A 16,040-nucleotide genomic window follows, 5' to 3' on the forward strand; every position below is an offset into this window, starting at 1 on the left:
TGTTCAGGGAAGGCGAAGTATTTCTCCATGCTGAACCTTGCTAAAGGATATTATCAGGTACTGATAGATGAGAAGTACCAAGAAAACAATGGCTTTTGGCACACCAATAGGCCATTATGAATACAATAAAATGGCGATAGGCTTGAAAGCTGCTCCGTCCACTTTTCAGCATTTAATGGATACTGTCTGACCGGGGTATGGGGTAACAAAATCTTTATATATCTGAACAATGTCGTTGTGGTGGGTGCCACATTAGACGAGCATAATGTGCACCTAGAAGTAATATTCAGTCAATTGTGATGAAGGAACTTGAATTTGCAAGTAGATAAATGCGAGTTTTTATGGAAAGAAATTGTGTTCCTGGGACACACACTAACTGCTTTGGGATTATAATCCAATCCTTCCAAGGTTGAGGCAGTAGAGAAATATCCACAGGCAAAGACCAGCCAAATCAATCCTAGGACTCGTAGGGTACTGATGATGATTCATGAGTGACTTCAGTAAAATTTCGCAGGAAGAACCCTTACAGCAATTGAAAGAAAAACTAATCAGTCCTCCTATATTACAGTGTCCTAATTTTACTAAAGAATTTGTCATTAAAAGGGATGCAAGCAATCATGCTCTTGGCATATACTTAAGCCAAGGAGAGATGTGGATGGACTTGCCAATAGCGTACATCTCCAGGATCCTTAACAAAGCCAAACAGAACTATAGTATGGTGGGACACGAACTATTAGCAATAGTGTCAACTGTTAAATATTTCCGACCTCGGGGATGGTCGGCAGAAAATTTAAGATAATCCTGGATCACAAACCACTGGCGTGGTTAGGCAGCATTTCTAATCCATCTTCCAAGTAGATGAAGTTTTGATTAAAATTAGAGGAGGGCAAACAAAGCTTGGCCTTGGAGGCATGTGCCGAGACTGCTGGCACAGAGATAGCAGAAATTGCTGAGACAATAGAACCCTCAACCAGAGACATGAAGAATGACACACCACTGCTAAACATGGAGGACAATGAGTTCAGTGGACAAATTGGCTGTGTTGGCTCAGATACACACATCCCCTGTGGGCAGACATCAGGGAATGAGGAGAATTTACAGGCAGGTGAAACAATATTGTTCCTGACCCGGAATGAAGGCCAACATAGAAAAATGTTTTAAGACTTGTGAGAGCTGCCAGAAAAACAAGATAACACTGGCAAAGATGAAGCACCTGTTGGAACTGACTCCTACCCCAGACTTTGTCTTCTAAAGATGCAATATTGACATCATGGACCAGCTACCACACACACATGCTGGAAACTGCTACATTCTGACATTTCAGGACTCATTAACAAAATTTGTTTTAGCTGGACCAACTGACCAACAAGACATTAACATGGTTGTGCGAAAACTAGTTGAGAATGTAATTCTGAAATTTGGGATCACTACTGGGTGACATGGGCAGTAATTTTATAAGTGAGACCATGAAGGGGGTTTGTAAACTGTTGAGGATAGAAAAGGTTCAGACGATGAGCTACCATCCACAATCCTATGGTGCACTGGAGTGCACACATTGTACCTTAACAGAGATGTTGCGGCACTATATTAGCTGAGATCAAACCAACTGGGACCACTGGGTGTCACATGCCAATTTTGTATACTACACGATACCTCTCAGTACAACGGGGTATGCCCCATTTGAGTGGTATGCCCCATTTTAGTATTTTTTTGACAGGAAATGTAACCTACACGGGTAGCTCCAGAGAAAGCTGGTGAATGTAGTTCATAACTACGAAGATTCCAGCAAAGGATGCAGATGTTGCATCAGGATGCACGTGCAACAACATAAGAGAACAAGGAAAGAAATAAGTTAAACTGTGATAAAACTAAGAACCCCAGATTTTCAGGAAGCATGACTGCATGTTGAATGCATATGAAGAGGATGCACTAAGAAATTGGATAGTCAGTTCTGAGGACCATCTACTGCTGTTGATGTGAAGGAACCAAATGTGATTTCGATTATGGTGAGAGAAATGTATAAAGGTACATGCAGATCGATAAAAAGAGTTTTTCTGAAGTACAGGGAACAATATGAGAAATAACAGTGAGAAATTTGATATTCGATTAGTGTAAGTGAAATGAAGTGTTATGTACTAGTGTGACCAAATTTTAACCAGCAAGGATTATAAGGGTATGGTCAGTAGGCTGAGAGTTTATTTCTATTACAGATTCCAGGGAAACAGGCACTATGGGTGACAACACTTGTTGGGAGCATGCTGATGTCCTGCCTCATGGAACGAGGAAGACCGTCATAAGACGTGTGAATAAAACAGTTCCAGTCTGCACTGGGAATATAGTATGATGACCATGGCATAATTAGTCTCTACAGTACAACTTGGAGAACTGTTAGCTATTTCAGTCTAAGAGAACTTCATGAGAAGTTTGAGCAAACACAACCAGTAGCCAACAGAGCAGTAATGCATTGCCTTATCAAGTTACACCTGATCAAAGTAAGCACAGGCAAGTGCAAAAATGCACAGCAGACTATAAAATGGCATGCAAGGAAAATTATGGAAGCAAAAGAATTAATTGGGGAGTTGGCTAAGTATGAGCAAACAAGGGTAAAATGAGGAATATTAAACTCTATTGGTGTGACTAGCAAGATATTTTTTGGTACACTAGACTAAGACAATGCATCCTTCTTTAAGGGAAAAATAGGTGTGTTAGAAAAGCAACAAAGAGGACTGTTGTGACTGTATAAATAGTGAGTAACTGTAGTAAGATCATCCCTAATGGGGACAAATCAAATGATAAATGCAATGACCAAGAGAGGGCAGATTATTGCTGAAGGGATTACAAAAATGAGCACTCATGTGGAAGGAATGAGAACGGTATGAGCAAGAAGATGCAACATGCCATATTTCTAATAACCTTAACAGAGCAACTAGTGTAACTTGTGGCCATGTTCAAGGAATTTGAATGTGAATACGACTTTTTGATTTCTGCAATAGTGAATGCACAGAAGACTCTATTGGAGCCACACGTGATAAATCCTGTACAGGTTGTTTATGGGAAATCAGCAGGCATCCCACCACCACTTAACCTCATCGATTTAGATAAGGTCCCATCACACAGCTCACTGTCTAAGGGCACTGCTGCACAAAGTATGTGTGTAGCGGGTGGACTACCTCAGGAAGATGTAATTCATACATTTGTTTTAGAAACTGTCATTTCCACCACATTTTTACACATTAATGCTAGTCAGGGTTCCTACAAGTTTCTCCAAGTGTAATCCCCTAATTTCCAGACAAGTTTTAGCATTTTTCCCTGACAAATTTTGAGATCTCAAAGGTGAGAAGACTAAGTTGACAATCTGCATTTGCAGCTACGGCAAAAAAATAGTGCAAATGAGGAAATATCTAAAAAAAACTTCCAAGCAGATGGCGTTTCCTGATGTGAGTGAAAATCTTAAGTACTGATATCAACATCTTTTGTAATGAACTGTTTTTAGATGGAGAAAGCAAGCCAAATGGTATGCGTGTTTCATTAAGACCACTGATATTATTTTATTTCAATAAAACTAAACACATTTTCTTGGAGTCGCAAGCCAGATTTAAAAGACCTTCACTGATTTCAGAAATAACCTCAGAAAAAAGTAGGCATCTTGAAAGAGGTGTATAAGGTGGGGAAGAATTGTGTAAACTAACACTACAAGAAAGTGAAAATAAAATGTTGGTTCTGCTACATTCGTTATTGTCAGTTATTACCCACTGTGCTCTATCTATTATTTTACATATATTTTGTAATTTTTCTTTCGAGAAATACACTGAACAGCAAAAGAAACTGGTACACTTGCCTAATATCATGTAGAGACCCTGAAAGCACACAGAAGTGCCGCAACATGACGTGGCATGGACTCGACTAATGTCTGAAGTAGTGCTAAAGGGAAGTGACACCATGAATCGTGCAGGGCTGTCTATAAAGCCATTAGAGTATGATGGGCTGGAGATCTCTTCTGAACAGCACGTTGCAAAGTATCCCAGATCTGCTGGGGAGTTTGGTGGCCAGTGGAAGTGTTTAAACTCGGAAGAGTGTTCCTGGGGCCACTCTGTAGCAATTCTGGACGTGTGGGGTGTCACATTGGCCCGCTGGAATTGCCCAAGACCATCGGAATGCACAATGCACATGAATGGACGCAGGTGATCACGCAGGATGTTTACAAACGTGTCACCTGTCAGAGTCATATTTAGACATATCAGGGGTCCCATATCACTCCCAACTACTCACGCCCCACACCATCACAGGTTCTCCATCAGCTTGAACAGTCCCCCGCTGACATGCAAGTTCCATGGATTCATGAGGTTGTCTCCGCACCTGTACATGTCCATCTGCTCAATACAATTTGAAACAAGACATGTCCGACCAGGCGACATGTTTCCAGTCATCAACAGTCCAATGATGGTGTTGACGGGCCCAGGTGAGGCGTATAGCTTTGTGTCGTGCAGTCATCAAGGGTAAACAAGTGGGCCTTCGCCTCCAAAAGCCCATATCGATGATGTTTTGTTGCATGTTTCACATGCTGACACTTATTGATGGCCTAGCATTGAAATCTACAGCAATTTGCGGAAGGATTGCGCTGCTGTCACACTGAATGATTCTCTTCAGTTGTCATTGGTTCCATTCTTGCAGGATCTTTTTCCAGCTGCAGCGATGTGGAGATTTGATGCTTCATGAGATTCCTGATATTCAGGGTGCACTCATAAAATGGTCGTATGAGAAAATCCCCACTTCATCGCTACCTTGGAGATGATGTGTCCCGTCAGTCGTGTATAGCACCACATTCGAACTCACTCACATCTTGATAACCTGCCATTGCAGCAGCAGTAACTGATCCAACAACTGCGCCAGACACTTGTTGTCTTATATAGGCGTTGCCAACTGCAGTGCTGTATTCTGCCTGTATTTGAATACGCATGCCTATAGCAGTTTCTTTGGAGCTTCAGTGTATATGAGTACGTAGCATATAACCCCCAGTGACTGGCAGCTTTCTTGTTCTTATTGCCCGTACTTTCTAACTTATAAACTACTTTTGAAGTGCCACAATGTACTAGAACAAATAAAATGCCACACAGTACAACATATTTGCGGTGAGACAGTCCCAATTCCAGAAATCCAGCGCAACTGGCCTCTGAGGAGCACTGCAGTCCTGGGTCCATGGATAAACCTTGAAAATCTACTGCATTACGCTACACACAGACAGACACAGCTTGCCGGCAGATCAGTGAGACTAGATCCAACAGGGAGGGCCTGCATATTAGTGGGAACCTGAATGGCTTCAGATCAGCAGGCCCAATCCATTAGATACCTGCTGAAATGGACTGGGGTTTTGGCCCGTCACAGAAATCCACTCGTGTGACCAGCTATTCACGAGCCACAGACAACGTGTTGATGAAATGAGACCACGGTGATCAATACATGCAAAAGATAACTTGTTCAAATACTCTCAGAATCAATCATAATGAGGATAGGTAGCAAGTCACCGTAAAGATGACCTCTGAGCCACAGACAGCCAAGTAGAAAACACAATCTCACACTCGCAACTAAATTTTCAGCCGTAGCTTTTGCCAGAAAACGAGATTACACACACAGTCACCCAGACGCAACTTAAGCACACGACTGCCGTCTCTAGCCACTGCGTCTACAGTTTCTGAGAATCGGATCCAAACAAACCCACTCCTCATGGCCCCCCTGCCTCTCATTGGTAGCTGCCAGGCTAGCAGCAAGAAGTGGTGGCAGCACTGACTGCAAGCTGAGGGGAGTGGTAGAAAGGAGAGAAGCGGTAGTAATGAGGGAGTAGGGAAGCGGTGGGGTGCACGTACCCTGCTGCACCTGGCCAGCAACAATGCATGACACCTCAGTAAACAAACCATTTCATCTACTGAGACAAAAACGCGATTGTTCCAGTGTTTTTTTCACATTTCCCTGATGTGTTTGAATTCCCCGATTTCCAGAACTTGTGGCAACCCTGCTAGTATTTGAATAAAATGTAGTAATTGGTAACTTATGCAATCAGTATAACACTGAAATAGTGATTGATTGTAATGATGTTTTAAAAACAATTTAGTTTTGTGACCAAAACATAACCAACTCTTTTGTTTTTACTCCTCAGGTGTAATTACCCCCATGTTGGAAACCACTGTTCTAGTCGATAGAACAATTTCTGAGGAAACAGTTAGCATATTTTGGTGAGAAGGTATGCTATAATTGAAAAACTGACTCATTCCACTTCACAATTGTGATCCAAAGAACATCCAAATAACCAGCTAACTAACTGGTTTGGAATCCACATTGAACTGAGTCCCACTGTAACTGGTCATGCAAGTCAGTTCAGAGTTTAAAGGAAGGCAAGAGACCACGATAGAACTACACCACAAAGCACTGTGGTGCTCAAAGCAATCTTCAGATTGAAGACAGCTTTACTTTATTACTTATGAAAAACAGTTCTTTCCCTGCCAGAATTTAACCAAACGTCAGGGGCAACTACAAAGAAGAGATAAGAGTAGAGTCAGTCATCAGTAAACAAAACGTGCTGTGAGATCCACCTCTTTAGGCTAATGATGACTCATGATAATATGAGTACAAGACAGTTTGCTACCTCAGCACTGTTTCACTCTATAATGGATAAAATAAGGAAAGGGAACACCAGTTAAACTACAAAACACAGTGTAAAGCATTTATTCTTGTACTTTATGTATGAAATATGAGGATACTTCACACATGAAGTTTAACAGAAACTACATGATTGGCATATGTAAGCAATTAACCTCAAAATGATCCTTACTAGAAAGACTGTCGTTCTCTGTTTGAGCCTTACAGAGGCATTTCCATTTTCAGGAATAATGTCATGTATTGTGAACTGTTACTACATGGGATATTAAATACCTCTGTAACATTTATACTTTCTTTTATAACTTTGATTTGCCCTACAGAACGTCAGTTTATGCTGGTAGTTTCTAGCACGATGTTTTCGACGCCAAAATGAATGTACAATTCCGTAATGAACAACCATATCCATTACTATTAATACTCTGTACAAGCTTGAAACCTAGCTAAAAACTAGATGTGCAGAGCATGTGCCAGTCAAAATCTCTATCAACTTTCCAGTTGTCAGTATTCAGTTTCTGTAGTGACTTGACAGAGCCCTTTTAAATACTTACCACTTACTATTTGTGTGAAGCAAATGTTTGCCTCAATGATGTCACTTTTATTTACATAACTGCTCCAGTATTATGCCATAAAGTTTGCCTGCAAGGTGTAACTATGTAAAAGGAAGACAGAGGTGGTTTTTCTTAACACAACTCCTGTGTTACCTCAAGCATTATTGGACACGGATGACAAAAAACAGGATTCTACCTGTAAGGTATATTTTTGATGTAGTCAGTTTAATCAACAATTTGCATCATACCAGTATGTGCAATATGGAATGTACAAACTTGTAAAAATATCAACAGATTCCAAGCTTTGAAATGAAGCTATTGACAATGGTCATACAATTGTCAGCCATCAGCAACAGGAGTATGACTCAATTTTCATACATGTTCAGGTCCTTAGTACATCACACAATTTTGTCATTGTAGTGGCACGTGAGTTGACTATCCAGTTTTGATTTCTTCTCAAATAACTTTCTGTTAAGGACATATCATATGGAACTGGGGACACACTGATGGTTTGGCGAAAACTCGTACATGGCATCTCACAAAATCAGAATTAAGATATTTGCAGGGAGCCTTTACATGAATGAGGATGTTACTATTTGACTTTCGTGTGTTAAATTCATACTACACGCCTTAGGTCTACAATGTTACACCCTTGTGTCCACAAGTTGTCTTCAGATTACTCCCAAAATATGTCATCTTTGTAAAAGCTGTTTCAAGTTTAATATGATAGTGGCAACTACAATCAACACTCTTGAGCATGGTTTGGAATCCACTTTAAACTGTAGGTACCCCTAAAAGCAGTTGGGTAAGTCACAAAGGATGGAGGAAGAAACAGTATACCACGCCATATAAGTGTACAGCATTGGGGTTTCCAAACCAAGCTTTGGATTGATGACAGCTTTACCTCTTACCAACTTTACAGTCACTTTTGAATTCTGTACTTAGCATTGGCTCCAATTGATTTCTGTGTTTGCACATAGCTGCAACAAGCAAAGTATGCCCCAATTTGATTGAAGTCTGTTGTTTCTGGATAAAATATTCTCGGTTACATCTACATCTACATTTATACTCCGCAAGCCACCCAACGGTGTGTGGTGGAGGGCACTTTACGTTCCACTGTCATTACCTCCCTTTCCTGTTCCAGTCGCGTATGGTTCGCGGGAAGAACGACTGTCTGAAAGCCTCTGTGTGCGCTCTAATCTCTCTAATTTTACATTCGTGATCTCCTCAGGAGGTATAAGTAGGGGTACGCAATATATTCGATACCTCATCCAGAAACGCACCCTCTCGAAACCTGGCGAGCAAGCTACACCGCGATGCAGAGCACCTCTCTTGCAGAGTTTGCCACTTGAGTTTGTTAAACATCTCCGTAACGCTATCACGGTTACCAAATAACCCTGTGACAAAACGCGCCGCTCTTCTCTATCTCCTCCGTCAACCCGATCTGGTACGGATCCCACACTGATGAGCAATACTCAAGTATAGGTCGAACAAGTGTTTTGTAAGCCACCTCCTTTGTTGATGGACTACATTTTCTAAGGACTCTCCCAATGAATCTCAACCTGGTACCCGCCTTACCAACAATTAATTTTATATGATTATTCCACTTCAAATCGTTCCGCACGCATACTCCCAGATATTTTACAGAAGTAACTGCTACCAGTGTTTGTTCCACTATCATATAATCATACAATAAAGGATCCTTCTTTCTATGTATTCGCAATACATTACATTTGTCTATGTTAAGGGTCAGTTGCCACTCCCTGCACCAAGTGCCTATCCGCTGCAGATCTTCCTGCATTTCGCCACAATTTTCTAATGCTGCAACTTCTCTGTATACTACAGAATCATCCGCGAAAAGCCGCATGGGACTTCCGACACTATCTACTAGGTCATTTATATATATTGTGAAAAGCAATGGTCCCATAACACTCCCCTGTGGCACGCCAGAGGTTACTTTAACGTCTGTAGACGTCTCTCCGTTGATAACAACATGCTGTGTTCTGTTTGCTAAAAACTCTTCAATCCAGCCACACAGCTGGTCTGATATTCCGTAGGCTCTTACTTTGTTTATCAGGCGACAGCGCGGAACTGTATCGAACGCCTTCCGGAAGTCAACAAAAATAGCATCTACCTGGGAGCCTGTATCTAATATTTTGTGGGTCTCATGAACAAATAAAGCGAGTTGGGTCTCACACGATCGCTGTTTCCGGAATCCATGTTGATTCCTACATAGTAGATTCTGGGTTTCCAAAAACGACATGATACTCGAGCAAAAAACATGTTCTAAAATTCTACAACAGATCGACGTCGGAGATATAGGTCTATAGTTTTGCGCATCTGCTCGACGACCCTTCTTGAAGACTGGGACTACCTGTGCTCTTTTCCAATCATTTGTAACCTTCCGTTCCTCTAGAGACTTGCGGTACATGGCTGTTAGAAGGGGGGCAAGTTCTTTCGCGTACTCTGTGTAGAATCGAATTGGTATCCTGTCAGGTCCAGTGGACTTTCCTCTGTTGAGTGATTCCAGTTGCTTTTCTATTCCTTGGACACTTATTTCGATGTCAGCCATTTTTTCGTTTGTGCAAGGATTTAGAGAAGGAACTGCAGTGCGGTCTTCCTCTGTGAAACAGCTTTGGAAAAAGGTGTTTAGTATTTCAGCTTTATGCGTGTCATCCTCTGTTTCAATGCCATCATCATCCCGGAGTGTCTGCATATGCTGTTTCGAGCCACTTACTGATTTAACGTAAGACCAGAACTTCCTAGGATTTTCTGTCAAGTCGGTACATAGAATTTTACTTTCGAATTCACTGAACGTTTCACGCATAGCCCTCCTTACGCTAACTTTGACATCTTTTAGCTTCTGTTTGTCTGAGAGGTTTTGGCTGTGTTTAAACTTGGAGTGAAGCTCTCTTTGCTTTCGCAGTAGTTTCCTAACTTTGTTGTTGTACCATGGTGGGTTTTTCCCGTCCCTCACAGTTTTACTCGGCCCGTACCTGTCTAAAACACATTTTACGATTGCCTTGAACTTTTTCCATAAACACTCAACATTGTCAGTGTCGGAACAGAAATTTTCGTTTTGATCTGTTAGGTAGTCTGAAATCTGCCTTCTATTACTCTTGCTAAACAGATAAACCTTCCTCCCTTTTTTTATATTCCTATTAACTTCCATATTCAGGGATGCTGCAACGGCCTTATGATCACTGATTCCCTGTTCTGTACATATAGAGTCGAAAAGTTCGGGTCTGTTTGTTATCAGTAGGTCCAAGATGTTATCTCCACGAGTCGGTTCTCTGTTTAATTGCTCGAGGTAATTTTCGGATAGTGCACTCAGTATAATGTCACTCGATGCTCTGTCCCTACCACCCGTCCTAAACATCTGAGTGTCCCAGTCTATATCTGGTAAATTGAAATCTCCACCTAAGACTATAACACGCTGAGAAAATTTATGTGAAATGTATTCCAAATTTTCTCTCAGTTGTTCTGCCACTAATGCTGCTGAGTCGGGAGGTTGGTAAAAGGAGCCAATTATTAACCTAGCTCGGTTGTTGAGTGTAACCTCCACCCATAATAATTCACAGGAACTATCCACTTCTATTTCTCTACAGGATAAACTACTACTAACAGCGACAAACACTCCACCACCGGTTGCATGCAATCTATCCTTTCTAAACACCGCCTGTACCTTTGTAAAAATTTCGGCAGAATTTATCTCTGGCTTCAACCAGCTTTCTGTACCTATAACGATTTCGGCTTTGGTGCTTTCTATCAGCGCTTGAAGTTCCGGTACTTTACAAACAAAATCCCAAGCTTTTAATGACTATCATCATCATCATCATGGGCTAGGTCTGACTGTCATGTTTACACTTTTATGCATCTGCATACTCAGCAATCCACCGTACAGTGCATGGCAGAGGGTACCACATACTTCCTGTTGTTCTTGCAAATAGAGCGAGGGAAAAATAACTGCCTATAAGCTTTGTAAAAGCCCTAATTTTTCTCATCTCTTAGTGGTCCTTACTTACAATGTACATTGGTGGCAGTAGAATTGTTCTGCAGTTGGCTTCAAATGCTGGTACTCGAAATTTCTTCAATAGTGCTTCGTGAAAAGAATGTCATCTTCTCGCCAGCGATTGTAATTTGAGTTCACAAGGCATCTCCGTAGTACTTACATGCTCATTGAATCTACAGGTAACAAATCTAGCTAGATGGCTCTGAATTTCTTTGATGTCTTCCTTTAATCTCACCTGGTCGTGATCCCACAAACTCAAGCAGTGCTCAAGAATGGGTCACACTTGTGTTCTATACGGCATCTCCTTTATAGATGTGTTACACTTTCCCAAAATTGTCCCAATAAAATGAAGTTGACCATTCGTCTTCGCTACTAGCAATCTGATGTACTCGTTCCATTTCATATCACCTTGCATTGTTACGCTTATTATATATTTTGTGACTGTGTCAAGCTGTTCACCCTGTCTGTCAAGGTGTTACTCTGTGATTAGGGAAGCAGTGGAAATTATATTATGTGATAACATTAATAGAGACTGGCTATGAACTTAGCGACACATGTAAACATGAACTTCATAAAGAAAGGTGACACAGGAAGACTTCTTAAAGTTCACCAACTGATACGAGTCATGTCACTTGAGCAAATCTGGACGCAGACGGTGCCACCTAAGCATTTGGCATACCCGTGATATCATCATCATGACTTAATCTAAGCAATAGGATGCTGCCCTGTTGGCATAAAATTGGGAGCCGCAACAGTTTCACAACAGCCCATGACGACGATGATAGGGGGCAGTTATTGAAAGCTTGAGATTTTATCAGAATTTGACACATTGAGTTAACCAATAACGTCTTATCCTATACCACAGTGTGCTCTAATAGTTGTTCCTACTATTAAGTAACTATGTATCAGTCACCATGTCATTAATTACCAACAGTAAGGACATAACCAGTGAAGGGCAGCTGCACCGTTCACCCTCCCCATACAAAAATTATGACCTTTGCAAGTGAAACTTGTGTCCTTCCCTGCCATACAAAAAAAAATGGCTCTGAGCACTATGGGACTTAACTTTTGAGGTCATCAATCCCCTAGAACTTAGAACTACTTAAACCTAACTAACTTAAGGACATCACACACATCCATGCCCAAGGCAGGATTCGAACCTGCAACCGTAGAAATCACACGTCTCCAGACTGTAGCGCCTAGAACCGCTCGGCCGGCCCCTGCCACACAAACATGTCACTTCAGTTATCAGTTTGAAGAAAGTTGCAATATGGAATGTTTGTAACCTAATAGCAAGTGTATAAATATTTTGCCATTATTCTTCTTGTAACTGAAAATCTCTGTCTCTGGGTTCTAAATATTCCCTCTGTGTTGTACATTTAAATTGTGCTGTTTTTCTTGTTACCCACTGGCGAATGTGTATATAGGAAGTATTTGCATGTTTCAATGTTACCTGCTGCCCAATAACATTTTTTTTAAAATATCGCGCAAGCTACACACACTCAGTTCATCACACTGTGGTGGGTACGTATTATAAATTAGTAGTCTTCGTATGTGTGGTGAGTCAAAAACAGTTTTTCTGTAGTTTTTATTTTTTAAGAATGTGTGCCCTGGTCCCTCCACTCGACCCCTTTCCACGAAATTAATGAGATGTGGCAGCCAAATACCCCACGCTTCACCAGATCCTAGGTACACTCTTGACTAACAGTATTGATATCTGACATTACATATTTGAAACACTAATGACTGGGGAACCAGTATAAATACCCATACATTTGTAGTTGCTAACATTTTAGTTTGTTCCCTCAACTTAGTAATACATTCAATGTATCACTCAAGCAAGGAATAATTCCTGAAAGGCTTAAGTACGTAGTTGTAAAATCACTGCACGAGATGGGAGATAAGGCAGATATTGCTAACTACTGGCCAGTCTCACTACTGGGAGTTTTTCCACAGTTTCAGAGAAACCAATGCATGCTAGGACTGTTAAATACCTTAATGTGTATAATACTATCAGCTAAGGTTGGTTCATATTTCAGAAGTAGTTACCAACAGAAGATGCAATATTTGCATTTGTGTCAATATTTTGTAGTCCAACAAAAAAATTAAGATGATTGGAATATTTTGTGACCTATCAAAAGCATTTGACAGTATCAGTTAGCAAATACTTTTACATAAAGCTACATACCTAAGTGTAGGTTGTGCAGCAGGAAAGTGACCAATTCTGGATCCCCTACTTTCTATTAAAGATCTACCTCTTTGTAGAGGTAGGTGAATACTGTTAGCCAAGAGTGTATCTAGGATCTGGTGAGGGGAGGGGTGGGGTGGGGTGTTTGGCTGCCATCTCTCATTAATTTCGTGGAAGGGGGTAGAGTGTACGGACCAGGGCACACATTCTTACAAAATAAAACTCATTTCTGGCGATGACGCTATGATACTTATTGATAATTCATTAGACAAACTTGAGGCATCAGCTAATAATATTTTCGGGTATACTGTGAACTTTGTTACTTACAGTAAAACCACATTCACCTCTAAAGATGAAGAAATTGTTGAAAAACTGGGTGACCCACAGATAGCTACAGTGGATACTTCAAAATACCCAGGCTTACATATTGACAGCAAATTTAACTGGTAAAACCACAACCTCGACCTTTGCAAAAGACCGAGTTCTACACCTTATGCTTTACACCTTCTTTACTTTCATAGTAATATGGAAATTAGTAAATCACCTTATTATGGTTTTTTCATGCCATTATGGCTTATGCTATTATATTTTGAGCTACTAGCTAGAAAAATGCTATTTGCATAGAAAACAGCCTTAAGAATCATAAGTGGAGTTCATCACATACAGAAATCTCTAAGGAGTTTTAAATTGTCACATCCACTGAACAATATTCTCCCTTATGTGTTTCACAAAAGGGGGAAAAAAGCCCCTTTCTAAATGTAATAGTGTGTATCTTAGTCATGACACTAAGAAAAAATGATTCCGAAATGGCATTTTCACTCTGCAGCGGACAGTGTGCTGATGTGAAACTTCCTGGCAGATTAAAACTCTCTGCTGGGCCGAGACTCAAACTTGGGACCTTTGCCTTTTGCGGGCAAATGCTCTACCATCTGAGCTACCAAGAACCTCGTCTCCTATCTTCCAAAATTCACAGAAGCTCTCCTGCAAACCTTGCAGAATTAGCACTCGTGGAAGAAAGGCTATGGCGGAGACGTGACTTAGACACTAATGAACTTGTAAAACTGACATGTTCTATGTCCTGTGATATATTTATAACTTGGAGCACTGGAACATGAAATAAATAAACACAATTCACCCAATGGTACCAATCTAAATTAAAACCTAGACATAATGTATAGTTTCTATTTAAATATAGATCAACTGTCGGTGCTTCTGCATGTGAAGGCAGTAATGAACACATTTCCACAGAGCTGCAAGTGCATTGAACTAAACTCTTCTGCATGGAGTCACATTACAAAATTATATATATATATATATATATACTGTAAATGTATATAAATCTGATTATTTATTAACAAAATAGTTTACATTTCATTGCATCATTATTCCAAATATTGTGAGGCTTTCAACCTCCTAAACAATCAGTTGTACAGATTTTCTTTTTTATTGCAACTAAGGAAAGTTAAAGCCCAACACCAGTCAAAATTCGAATTACATTCAGTGATGAATGCTACGTGGTATAATTTGAATGTGCTGTAGTAAATATTGGGGAAATTCCTCTGTCTAATTCTGATGGTTTTAAACTGTTCACAATCGAGCTCCTGCGTGAAGGAGAGCTGTTCGGACAAGTTTCAGAATACTGCCCAAACCCACACTATCGTAGTTTACAACTTTTAGAATACTTAGAGGCCCAGGTTGGCCAATCAAATGTGTGGATTATACATTTTGCCAGCTGACAAGGGAAATGCTGCAGTCCTTGTGGACTACAATGAGAAGATTTTTGACCTTTTGAACGTCAGCAATAGATGCCAATCCAACAAATAAAATTGAGAGAAAGAAGATGATTCTTCGAGTCATCTTTACCAAGTAACATCACTAAGGGTCTTAAAATATAAGCTGCAGTGCCATCTTGACTATATGGTCTTCTTGTAAAAACCAAGAAGGAATTCCTGTAAGACCTGTAGTTAGTAATATTAGCACAATTACGTGCCAGTTGACAAAATACCTGAAACACATTCTCATCAAATGTGGGGCAGTGTGACCACCACTTTCATAACTCCACTGACTATACATCCCCTTACATGCGGGTCCAGGACATGGAAATTATGGTCAGTTTTGGTGTTGTCTCCCTCTTTATGACAGCTCCACTTCCTGATTTCTTGGAACTAAAGGAAAAGTTTAACTGTTTCACAGAACTTTTTAGGTACATTGTCATTACTTCCCATTTGACAAAAAATATTATGAACAGACTGATGGTGTATTCATGAGTTGCCCGTCATTGCGTGTTGAGACTCTTGCTCGATTTGTGACAGTATGCATTGACATGTTGTACCAGTATGTAAATAATGAAACACTTTGAAAGAAAGACACCAGAATGTTCCAAACTGAAACCAAAGTGCTTCTATCAGCATGTGGATGACACTTATGGTGTGCCCACATGGAGTGGAAAAGTTTTAATAGTTCCTGGAACATTTAAACTATCCATTGCAACATAAAATACACGATGGAATTTGAAAAAAGACCAACTACCCTTCTTCCTTGTGTTAGTTAAGAGAACATATGGATCCCTGGTCAGTGTATATAGAAAATCTAACACCCATCACAAAGAAACTTAACGGCTCTGATCCATAGCGCTCAAACA

This window comes from Schistocerca serialis, chromosome 3, assembly GCF_023864345.2.
Source record: "Schistocerca serialis cubense isolate TAMUIC-IGC-003099 chromosome 3, iqSchSeri2.2, whole genome shotgun sequence".
In the NCBI taxonomy this organism is placed as follows: Eukaryota; Metazoa; Arthropoda; class Insecta; order Orthoptera; family Acrididae; genus Schistocerca; species Schistocerca serialis.